General features: G+C 40.2%; 1 protein-coding gene across 20 annotated transcripts in view; it reads right to left on the bottom strand.

The window, feature by feature from the left end:
* The window catches only part of LOC127693473 (T-cell-specific guanine nucleotide triphosphate-binding protein 2-like), a 444,108-nt gene that overhangs the window by 186,416 nt on the left and 245,167 nt on the right, over window positions 1–12,525 (bottom strand). The window lies entirely within an intron of this gene.

Genomic DNA, 12,525 nt, shown 5'->3' with positions numbered 1-12,525 from the left:
TTTGTATAGATATAAAAGTTATATTGTAGATGATATGAAAGCAAAAGTGAACCAGTCTTGCGGAAACAAAAGAACTGAAGGCAATTTCATAACATGCAATGTGTGCTTATTTGAAATGTCAAAACTAGATGTTAAAAAGATCTATTTGAAAGGAGATATGTATCCATATTATTTTTCATTTCTCAGCAGGGAGGTAGAGGATCACCTCATTGAGGGCAGTTTCTTAAGGCATTCCCTGTGTGTCCCTGTTTTCTAGTGTTCAGTCCAGAAACCACAAGGAACTAACCCACAAAAATGAAAATCCCAAAGGGATACAGAGGAAAGCCAGGAAGGAAGAAATATAGGAAGGAATTTTAAAGAAGCCACTAAAAGATGAAAATTACTTTTTTTAAAAAAATTAAGAAAACTGATTTAAAAAGTATTTCCATCAAAGCCCATCTCTTAGGAAGCATCAATTCTTAAGTCTGAGGAAAGAAGATAAAGGTCAGATATGTCTCCTTCTGGAATCCACAAAATACATCCATGTCTATATATTACATATTTTTCGATTTTCAGACCACATTGATTTTTTTTGTCTGATGCTCCTAGTTTATCTTAGAAGGACATTAAACTATGTATATTTCATGAATTGTGGAAAACCAGACTTCATGATAGCTATGACTGTAGATCAAAGTTTATCAATGCTGATACTAAAAATATCATGCTTTGGGATGAAGTGAATAAATCACAGCCATATCCTTTTCTTTTCAGACACACATAGGACTGTGGAATTAGAGTTCGAATACGAGGGAAATACAGGAAGTCATGAGAGATTGGGTTCACTTTGCTCTGATACTCTGGTATTAATAATGTAGTATGAACATTTCAATACATAAGCTTCAGATACACAGAATTCTGCCCTTGAGTGAGCCAATCATCTTGTTGGAAGCCATGTCACCAATAAAAGTAAGGGAAAGGAGGTCATTGGTATAGATCCTATCATCACTAAGAATAATATAGTAAAATCGAAACTCACAGGGTAATAATTTGAGAATTCGTATGTGAAGGTACATGCCTGTAGTATGAGTTCCAGAGGTCTATGCATCTCTGCCTCTCTGGTGCTGGGATTCCCACAATTGACTTAAAAGTAGAAGCAATATTTAGGAACTCCTGGTAATTGTGGCTACAAAAACGAACTTAAATTCATGTAAAATGCAGCCTTTATACCCTACTATTTATGCCACAATTGTTTGAAGTGTATGAGTGTCCCAGTCTTGTCTAACCATCTGAAACCATGGTTCTCAACAAGTCTGACATGGAATAGATTGAGTCAAAACTCTCTAGATGCTACCAGAATAGTCATATGGTATCTACACTGTGATGTCCAGCTGGAAATAAACTTAATATTATATAACAAACAAACCTTCTAAAGATACATTTTTCTGGAGAATTGTCTAAATAAGGACATCCTATATAAATGGTAGATATTTCCATTGAGAAGCACTAATTTCTATACAGAACACTATAACTATTCTAAATAACAAGGCAATCATGAACGTAAAGGATCATAAGTCTCTAATAAAAGATTCTGAAGAAGGCTGAAGAGATGGCTTAACAGTTGAGAGGATTGGCTGCTCTTCCAGAGGTCCTGAGTTCAATTCCCAGCAATCATATAGTGGCTCATAAACATCTGTAATAAGATCTGATTCTTTGTTTTTGAGTATATGTGAAGACTCATATACATAAAAATAAATGTATAAATGAATATTTTAAAAGATTCCAAAGATATTGAAGTAGATTAAATTCCTGTCAAATACTTCATAAATAATGAAAAGAATCTCAATCACATGAGAGGCAAGAAATGTTTAAGGAGGAAATGTATTGATGAGCAAAAGAGTATGTATAACAAAAACATGAAGAAGGGACTTTTGAGGGTAATAGGGAACTAGCCAGATAAAGGGGGACAGGGCAGGAGAAGGGGAAGTAGGCAAACAAACGAATGAGAACAGATAAGAATGAATGACAGTGTATAATGGCATACATGTATGGAAATGCCATAATAAATTCACCGTGTCGTATGTGGACCTAAAATGTAATAAAATAGAAGAAAAACCTTAATGAGATCCAAGAGAATATTGATGAATAAAATTAAAATGAAAATATAAGATTTGCCTGCGAAATTCAGAAATGCAAAAATTTGAAAAATCTCGAAAGTTCATCTACAACAGACACAGCACACACACATACCAGATAAGAAGGCAGAGTAAGAAGGTAGGAAGGAAGGAAGGTAGAAAAGAAGCAGTGAAAGAATCAACCAAGTTTCAATAAGTAAGGGAGGAATTGAGATTCTCCAAAGCAGAGATGAAAGAAATCTCAAAGAAGATGACAAAAGATGCTAAGATTCCTGTGTTTATAGTTAACAAATCTTAATGTTGTCAAAGTGTCCATACTTCACAAAGTGATCTACAGACTTAATGCAATCTCAACTAAAACATCAATGCCATTTACAATAGAACTGTACTGTGGAATCACAAACCTCACATGGGAACTTCGAAGACTGCAAATAGCCAAAACAATAGTGACCAAAACCAACGGGGTTAGGAGTCATTGTAATACCTGATTTCAAGACATCACACAGAGCCACAGTGACAAAAACAGCCTAATAGTTGCATGAAGACAGGCCTATTAACCGACAAAATGACAGGAAGAGTGGACCCAGAAATATATACATAATTCTTCAGGGAACAGAGTGCATCTACAGTCAATCAATATTTCAGCAAGGCTTCCAAATACAGCACATATGGCACCTGGTTTGAAGACTGGAACTGGGCAAACTGTACATCAGGTAAGAATAAACCTTGACCCTCACACTTTACCCTATTAAAAAACCAACACTAAGTGAGCCAAAGAGCTTACTTTAAGATGGAAACCTTGACACTCTTAAAGGGAAATGGGCATGAAAAACTTCATCAGATTTTCCCACATGGGATCCACAAACACAGGAATCAAAGCAAACTGACAAGTAGCAGTCCACCTGACTAAAATACTTATTAAATACAAAGCAAATGAACACAACAGTCATGAGATGATTTATTATGAGAAGCCTTATGAGTGCATCTTTTAACAGTCTCAAACAGAGAGACCCCAAGATGTCAACAGGTGTAGAAAATGGATATGACAAAATTCATCACAATCACTTAGAAACATCTCAATGAAAAGAAGCAAAAAGGTGCTTCCTGGAACAACTGTAGAAATACTAATTTTCCCCATGAAATCCTCCCAATATAGAGAAGCATTAAAGTTGAGTGCACTCACCTTCTCTGTCAAAAGCACTTCTTCACTGAGAATAATTTTAACATCACTTGCAAGTATGTCAATTAAATTATTTTGCAAGTGGAAAACATTTGAAAAGTTAAGATGTCTAATGTACGCCAATAGTTTATCTGTTAAGGATGTATCTGGCACATCTGAGAGCAAATGTGGAGACTTAATGTTTGCCTTGAGTTCCTCCAGTGTCATGTTCAAATCCTCAGCGATGTTTCCCAGTGATGCCTCATCCAGGCCAAAGGAAGATCTATAGTCATTCAAAGTCTGTTTCAACATCTTCATGTTTCTATTGTGGGTCAATTCCCCGAACTGTATGCTAGCCAATATGCTTAGCATTATGGATGCATTCCAGATCTTTCTTTTCAGCATATTCTTCTTCAGATCTATGGTAGAATCTATAACACTTTGCAAAGTGAGCATGAACATGTGGTGTGTGTGTAATGGACGCTCACTCAGAAGGGTGGATTTCAGCTCTGGGAAGTCAAAGTCAGAGACATCAAAGGTAGAGACTAAGAAGACTGGAGGCTCCTGATGAGTAACTTCCTTAAGCATATTTGAAATGTTATTTCGAATCTGCTCTAAGATGTTCTCTTTATTGAATCTCCTAGGACTACACTGTTTTTCAACCATTAGATCAAGATCTATTTTGGTTTGAACATAATAGAACCTCCTATTCATTTGCACAATGGCTTTGGCAAGTTCTATGTCATTATATTTAAGGCGTCTGGAAGAGACAATGATGAAGAATTCATACTCCTCAAACTTGATTTTCTTCAGGTAATCATGTGATTGGAAGCCAGTAGACCCAATGTCAGGCAGTTCCCATAGTGTCACACTGGGAAACTTTGAGTAAGTGTGTGGTGTTCTCTCTGTGGTTGTATATTCCACCCCAGGGGAAGCAGCCGCACCTCCTTCATCAGGCCCCACTCCCTGTAGAGCATTGATGAGACTAGATTTTCCAGCCCCAGTGTCCCCCATCACTGCAATGTTCAGTGGGGCTTTCTTGATGTCACCCAGAGCACTGCGGATTGCAGAAACTGTCTCCCGAAGGTTTCCATTCTCTAGAGATGATTCAATGAAGGCCTTTAATTCCTGAGACAGGAGTTTGGTTTCCATCTTGAAATTTTGAAGATTTTTGCCAAAGCTGAAGGTCAAATCCTCCTTTGGAGGGGGTGTAGAAGAGGAAGTCTGACCCATGCTTGGGAAATGTCAATGGTACCTATGGGAAGAAAGAAGCAAGAAGGTCAACAAATAACTTCAGAAAGAACAACCAATGGGAAAGCATAGTCCAGTATCTGCACCCACATTATAAACAGCGACTTTCTTACCTTTACTCAAATGTGCAAGACTGAACAACAGTTATTCATGGGTTTATCTTTAACTTTGGTTTGACTCACATTCCTTGACCATTGACTATTTTCTGCTTTACAGTGCTATTAGTTCTTCACAATCAAATTCAAGCCTGAAATAGCAGCACTAAGGAGGTTGTTGTATGGTTCACAACTTTGAGCTTAGCTTGGGTTAAGATGCCCAGACTTTGATCTGGAAAAGAAATGGCCCATGTTCATAGTTTTGGCAGTCTTTCCAGATAAGGCCATTTTATGACATGCACACTGTCTTTCAGGTTTTCAGTTTTACTTTAATAATTGACATGAATGGTAGAAAATTCAATTGGAGAGCTCAGCTTGTCGTGGTCAGAAGGAGTAGTCTTAAGTATGTGGGAGATTCTATCCTTTTTGGGTTTCCTGTGACTTTGATACCTATGAAAGTCCTTTTACTCTTTGGTTCTGAAAATGCTTTCATTTTTGATCAAGAATATGTTTTTGAGGTGCTCGTAGGCTCTTGTAGGAAGCTGCTACTGTTGTTTTGTGAAATGGGATTAATATACCCATCAATTTGATATCTACATATTTATGTGTGTTTGTATTCATAAATTAGTATGGCTGTTAACTTTAGCCATAGAAGCTGCTCTGTATAGTAAGAGTAACTTTAGAGTAACTCATAATGGTCAAAGAATGGAGCATAAGTGACTTTTGAATGCTAATAAATATGATACCTAAATGACTACCTGCAAGGGTTAGAAAGATGCAGAAGAGAGAACAGAAGTGATGTGAGAACTCTGTTAGGGGTGTAGTGCTTTGACACTGTAAAGATCCCTAAAACAGTAAAAACCCAAATTATTCTGTCAATTAGTAGCCTAATGAGCTGTAGAGACAGTTAAGGTACTCAATGAAATGTCTAATACAAACTTGAATATTTACTCAATATTCTAAACTATCAGTGCAAGGGCAATTAAATCAGAATCTTATCACCAAGAAACCACCACCAATGACAAATATAGAAAACAGGAACCATATTCACTGTTAAAAGTTGGTGCAGTTCCTTCAGAAGTTGATCACTGTCCCAGGTACACTATTCAATTCAACCTGAAGGACTGTCAGTCAAAAAAACCACAGAGATACATGCACATCTGTAATTGTAGCTGCTGCAATAATGGTTGCTATGAAATCAAGCCAGTGTAGATGAATGGACAAAGAAATTATGGGACATATACAAAATAAGGTTCTATGCCATTGTGAAGAAAAATGAAACCATGACCTTTTCAGAAAAAAAATTATTATAACTGGAAGTTGTTCAGAGAAAAGAATTCAGTCCTCAGAAATACAAATAGCACATTTTTTTTCTTTTACAAGCTGAAGATGTCCCTCAAAGGAGGAATGGATATAGAAAATGTGGTATACAATGGAATACTACTCAGCAATTAGAAACAATGAATTCACAAAATTTTTAGGCAAATGGTTTGATCTGGAAAATATCATCCTAAGTGAGGTAACCCAATCACAAAAGAATACACATGGAATGCAATCTCTGATAAGTGGATATTAATTAGCCCAGAAGCTCTGAATACCCAAGGCACAAATCGCATAACAAATGACTCCCATGAAGAAGTATGGAGAGGGTCCTGATCCTGGAAAGGATTGCTCTAGCATTGGAGGGGAATATAAGGACAGAGAAAAAGGAGGGAGGTGATTGGAGAATGGATGGAGAGAAGAAGGTTTATGGGATATATGGGGAGGGGGGATCTGGGAAAGGGGAAATCATTTGGAATGTAAACAAAGAATATAGAAATTAAAAATATTTAAAAAAAAAAAAGAAAAAGCTGCTCTCAACCTTTCCCCCGACCCTTTTTAGACTTTTGGATAAATCTGGACAACTAGCTGTAAGAGATCACCAAAGCAGGGTAAAGTAGAGGTAGGGGATCACTTGTGTACCCAGTTGCCATAAAAAGAAGATTGTAGACACATCTTCTACAAGTGACTTTGAGATGGAATTGTTTAGGTCGCCTCTAGAAGGACCCAGGAGCAACACTAGAACCTGTTTGTTCAGTAGCTTAGAGGATCCAGCAGGAGGAGGAAGAGGTCATTTCCCTCTCTCTCTCTCTCTCTCTCTCTCTCTCTCTCTCTCTGTCCCTCCCTCCCTTCCTCCCTCCCTCTCTCTCTCTCTCTTTCATTCATGTATTGTGTATGCATTTTGTTCCTCATTTCTTATCCCCACAAGTTTATATTTGTGTGTGTGTGTGTGTGTGTTTGTGTGTGTGTGTGTTTGTAGTGTGTTTGAAAATGCCAGTTTTTTTGGGAATGTCTTTCTAGCTGCTCTAAAGTGCCTGACATATTTTATAAGTAGCAAAACATTCTGTAAAAACCTTTAGTTAGGATTCATTTGAAATATTGCTTGGAGAGAAATAGAATAACTAAACCTCTCCTGAGTTGACCACACTGTGTTTGTGCCCTGGTTCTCAGGAGAAGTAAATCCAGAGCTCTAAGCCATCGTGGTCCATGGGTGGAAAGGAACCACTATCCCATTTTGTTTGTCTTCTCTGTGTACATAGTGTATGGAAAGGGGTCCTAATTTACAACATCTGGTCACTCTAGATGTTAAAGAGGTTGCCAGTGTAAGACAAAGTAGAATTAGTAGAACAATTTTTTTTTACATTTTCTGTTAAAGAATTTTTATTTACTTTTGTTATATGTGTGCCATTTACTGGACTGCTGTGTACATAGTGACCAACAGTCCTTATTTGAAACATCTGGTCTAACTAGATGTTTAGAAGTGCCTAATGTATGTTAAATGTAGAGGCAGTAAAATATCACTTTTGGTGAAGTGCTGTCTTTTGGAACTAGAGAGGGAAACTGCTTCTGAGCAATGCAGCCTTGCTTGGGAGGGTCTGGGAGGGAGGAAGAAAGAAAATGAAGGGCCTAATGCTAATGCAAGTTTGATAATGCAAGGTTATCCATTGTTCCTTGTATGTGCATTTTACTTTGCAATGTATAGGAGACATATGTTCAATTTTGTAGCACCCAGTCTTCCTAGACAGTAAAGAGTACCAGTGTGTGACAAAGTACAGTTGGTGAAAATTATGTTAAAATTTGTAGGGAAAAAAAATCTTAAAACCACTTAGGAAGTGAAATTGTTAGTATCCCACAAAAACATGACAGATGTATCCACAGGACCCCTGGGTGGAGAGAATTGGAAGAAGGGCTAAAGCAGAACCTGGCTATTTAGAAGGCAGTTTCTGACCACAGCCTTTGTTAGGTGTGCAGTGTATTCACTGAAGTGGACACTTGCTGGGGAAACTGAAGTGCTTATTCAGAACATCTGGCCTCTAGCCTTTTAAGTGCATACTAGACTTGATGTGGTAATTTATGCCTTTAACTCTAGGTTGAGGCAGGTGGATCTCTGTGTTGTGGGTCAGCCAGGGCTATATAGACTTTGTATCAGAACAGTAAGAAACTGCATAATGGAGAGGTAGGGTGGCTCAGCATGACCTTTGTGCTTTGCTACCAAGCTGGTGACCTGAGTTTGATTTCCAGAATCCACTTGATAGGAGAAAGGTAATTCACAGCTTGTCTTTCAGCCTCCACACAAGTGCAGTGGCACCCGTATGCACACATGCATACACTAATGCAGAAATATAAAAATTGTACACCATGGTAAAAATAGAGGGCTGACACCACTTTTTAGGGAGTATTTTGTTCTTTCATAGGAATGGTCACACTGGGAAGATGAAGGCTAAACTTGGCATTTGAGCCAGGCAGTGGTGGTGCACGCCTTTTATTCGAGCACTTGGGAGGCAGAGGCAGGTGGATTTTAGAGTTCAAGGCCAGCCTGGTCTACAAAGTGAGTTCCAGGACAGCCAGGGCTACACAGAGAAACCCTGTCTCAAAAAAAGAAAAAACTTGGCCTTTGAGCAGATGCTGTTACTAGGAGCTAGAGGTGGGTTAGGGCAAAGATTAGTCCTCAGAAAAGGCACTGTAGCTGTTGATTGGTTCAGGTTGTCTAGCCTGGTTAGGTGTCCATTTCAGTTAATGTCACCAGGTAGTAAGTCCCAGTGCCTAAAGGATGTTAAAAGTAGTAAAAGGTTAGGCTAGTCTTTGGGGAGGGCTGTCTTCTGGGCATGGCCTTTGTTGATCCTCTCACTAGCATCATCTGCACTTAGTAGTTGTGCAGGGAAGAGGATGGATGAGGGAAAGACCTTTAGTACCACTACATCCAGAGGACAGCTGTACCCAGGGGCCCTATGTGCATCTTGGTAAAATACCTGTGTTCCTTATGCACAGTTGTCTTCTGACTGTTACATCCTAAAGGAGAACACATGGTTGAAAGTAGAGCGAGTGGATATGGTAAAATTGACAAAAGGGTTCCTCTTGAACATGGAACTGTTAAGCCATGTCTGGACAGTGTGGGAAATTCATGTTGCTAGGCTGACTGGAGGGACAGAGAGGTTCACAGGGTATTGAGAGTGAGGTCATGAGAGCCCCTGCCAGAGGTGTGTCTCCCAGCTGCCCCCTGGGAATGCATTTGTTGAGTGGGAACACCCCTTCTTCTACATATGCTAGTGTATACATCTGATGATAAGCTTAGTAATGCTGTACTTAGTGCTGTCTGTTGTTTTGTGTTTCCTTGTAAGCTGAGACTGAGTGAATGCAGAATTTAATTATAACTTTGCCAGTACATCTATCTAGAGGCCTGCTGTCATTTTTGTCTTCTATGAAATTTCTGTTGCCAAGGAAGACAGGATTACAATTTTGTTTGACAGATTGAGATGGATGGTATATTCTTGGTTATCAAAATTCTTGTGTAGTTTTTAGCCAGTGAATATTCGCAATGTGGGGAAAGCATGGTCCATACTATATAATCTCAGTTACCCAAGTGTATGTATGCTTACAGGATCTAGAACGACACATCAAGCTGAGCTGCTTGAGACTGGGTGACTATGTTTTTGCCTTCTCGTGTTTTCTTTCCTGTAATGCACATATTAAAAAAATAAACAAAAGCTTCTTTTAAAAAAAAGACAGCCTTAAATAAAAAGTTTAAATTTAAACAGTTTAAGATTCATGCTTTGGAGATTTACAGAAAAATAGGAGCTAGAAGTTAAATAATAATTGATCATAAAAATTCATTAGTTTCTTCTTGGGAATTTGCCACTAGCCTTAGATGATTTTTATATTTTGATGTACTAAATGATCATAAAAACGTCTGCTATACCTGGCTGTTTTTGTTGGAAACACCCTTTTTGAACTTCTAATACTTGGATGATTCTGTATTTCGTATTTTGCTGTACCAAATGATTATTGCAATGTCCCTTCTATTGTACTGTTTCATTGAACACAGCTTTTCAGAGTTGTAACACCTGTTTCTCTATGCATAAAAAGACTTGCTTGAGAGTTGCAAAATACACTCAGATTCAAACTGCTTCAGTGTTTGTTTCTGTTCATCACACCAGAATCCTTACCCACCTGCCTCGAGAACCCGCATCCCAGGGACCCCCATACCAGGCTGGGGTGTTCCATGGCAGCTGGCACTTCAATGTTGGGCTCGAAGCAGATAAGCTTCCTCTCTTCCTTTTTTCTAAAAGATACCTTTTCAGGTAAGGATAGGACCTCATCAGAGTGCTGCAAACTCCTTGATAGAGATACATCGACGACGAGAAGGTAAGAATCATGGAGCAGTCACAGTTCAAAAATAGAGGCTTGTCCTGGCAGTATTGAGTCATATGTTAGAAAGGAGAGGTGTTAAAACCTCAAGGAAGAGTTTGGCAGCATTTTATGACTTTGTACTGAGTGTCAGTCTATGGTTCGCAGAGGAAAGAAGCCTGTCTTTAGAAAATTGGAAAAAGGTAGATCAAGAGATGAAGAGATTTTATGAAAGCCATGGCCCTAAACAGGTTCCTAATCAGGCATACTCATTATGGATACAAATTAAAGGCTTGCTTCCAGAACTGGAATGCTTTTTAGAAGAAGCACCCTCAGAGGATGAGGTAACTTCTCTGAGCACAAAAACTAAGTCATATAATACCTCCTCATCTACATCTAATCTCCTTAAGGCAAAACTAGGGGGTGATTGGTTTAATGATGAGGAACAAGAATTAGATGATAAAGCAGAGGAATGTGGTCCTGGTAAAAAGAGAGATTGTTTTCATAATAAAAATCCTCCTTGGATGGAAATAGATCATATTTTTGGCTTAACTACTGCCCCTCCTGCTTTTAAAACAGGGTTGGCCAAGCTTGAAAGAAAAATGTCAACTAATAGGGGATATTTAGGGGCCATAAAAGAAGCTAGGCAAAAAAGAGCCTTGGATTTTTGTTTACCAGTACCTATTTTTGAAAAAGAAACAACATTCCTGAATGGGAACCTTTGCTCTAAAAACTCTCAAAGAATTACAGTATTCTGTTAAAATCATTGGGCCAAGTGCTCCATATACTTTACAGATTGTGGAACTGTTGGGTAGCATTTGGCTAACTCCTTATGGTTGGCATTAGCCTGCAAATTTCACTCTTAGCCCAGGACAATTTATAGTATGGAAGACTGAATGCGAGGATAAAGCAAGGTATATGGTTCAGAATTTAGCCCCCAGGGGGAAAAAAAGGACAACAACAACAGCGGATAAGTCTACTATGTCAATGCTCTTAGGTAAAGAAAATTATCCCCCCCCCCCCCAGGGACAAGTTGATTTAAAAAGGAAAGTATTGGAAGAAGTCTCCCTCTGAGGGCTCAGACATATTATTAAAATAACTTGCATGGAAAAGTGTCAATACTCTCTGCCAAGAACTAATTAGACCAATCAGAAAAACAGGGACTGTGTAAGATTACCTCAAAGCATGTATAGATGCCTCACCAGCAGTAGTCCAGGGTATGAAGTATGCTGCAGCAACGCAAGGGCAACATTTCAGTGCCTATGTTCAGAGCTTAAATGAAGGAAGAAACTAAAAGGTTTCATGCTTTTCTTGCAGCCATCAAGGACATACGAGTCGAGATTGTAAAAAAGAAGTACAGACTTCAAAGTATAAAAATAAGAAAAACCACACAGATCCGGCGGGCGGCAGCAGCAGCAGCAGCAGCAGCAGCAGCAGCAGCGGCTGGTCCAGAGGAAGGGCCATCAGCAGTAGAACCAAGCAGACAGGGTCCAGGCAGACCTGGCGCCCACGACCACTGGCCATCGCTGGCCAGCCAGGCTGCAAGCAGCGGCGGATTTACGGTGCCTTTCACCACACAGAAGCCACATCAGAACTCTGCCTCCCGCCAGTCAGTTATGAGGGCTCCATATTGGTTCTCGGTCGCCAGAGAAATCAGACTGAGGTACGCAAATATAACCCGAGACCAACATCGCAGGGGTCTAAGCCCGACGGGCGTTGGCCTGCACCCAGGCCCTGGGCTGATCGGGGGGGGGGGGGGGGAACCGGGGTGCAAACCTGGCCAGGAGGCCCCCCCCCCTCCGGGCCGGCGCGCGCACCACCGCCATTTTACCTAAGGGAAGCCAGAGAGACCTAGCAAGCAAAACCAAACCGGCTAACAGGCATAGCCCGAGGCGGACATAGCAGGGGTCTCAGACGGTCAGGCCCTGGACTGCCCCCAGGTCCTGGGCTGCTCGGTGGGCCATCTGTGTGGCGACCCGGCCAGGAGGTTGTTTATCCAGGCCGTTTGCGCACCACCGCCATTTTGCCTACGGGAAGCCAGAGAGACCTACCAGGCAAAACCAAACCAGCTAACAGGCATAGCCCGAGGCGGACATAGCAGGGGTCTCAGACGGTCAGGCCCTGGACTGCCCCCAGGCCCTGGGCTGCTCGGTGGGCCATCTGTGTGCCAACCCAGCCAGGAGCTTGTTTATCAGGGCCCGTTTGCGCACCACCGCCATTTTGCCTACGGGAAGCCAGAGAGACC

Source organism: Apodemus sylvaticus, chromosome 10 (assembly GCF_947179515.1).
Source record: "Apodemus sylvaticus chromosome 10, mApoSyl1.1, whole genome shotgun sequence".
NCBI lineage: Eukaryota > Metazoa > Chordata > Mammalia > Rodentia > Muridae > Apodemus > Apodemus sylvaticus.
The sequence above is the reverse complement of the archived record's forward strand: the minus strand, read 5'-3'. Positions and strand labels throughout refer to the sequence as shown.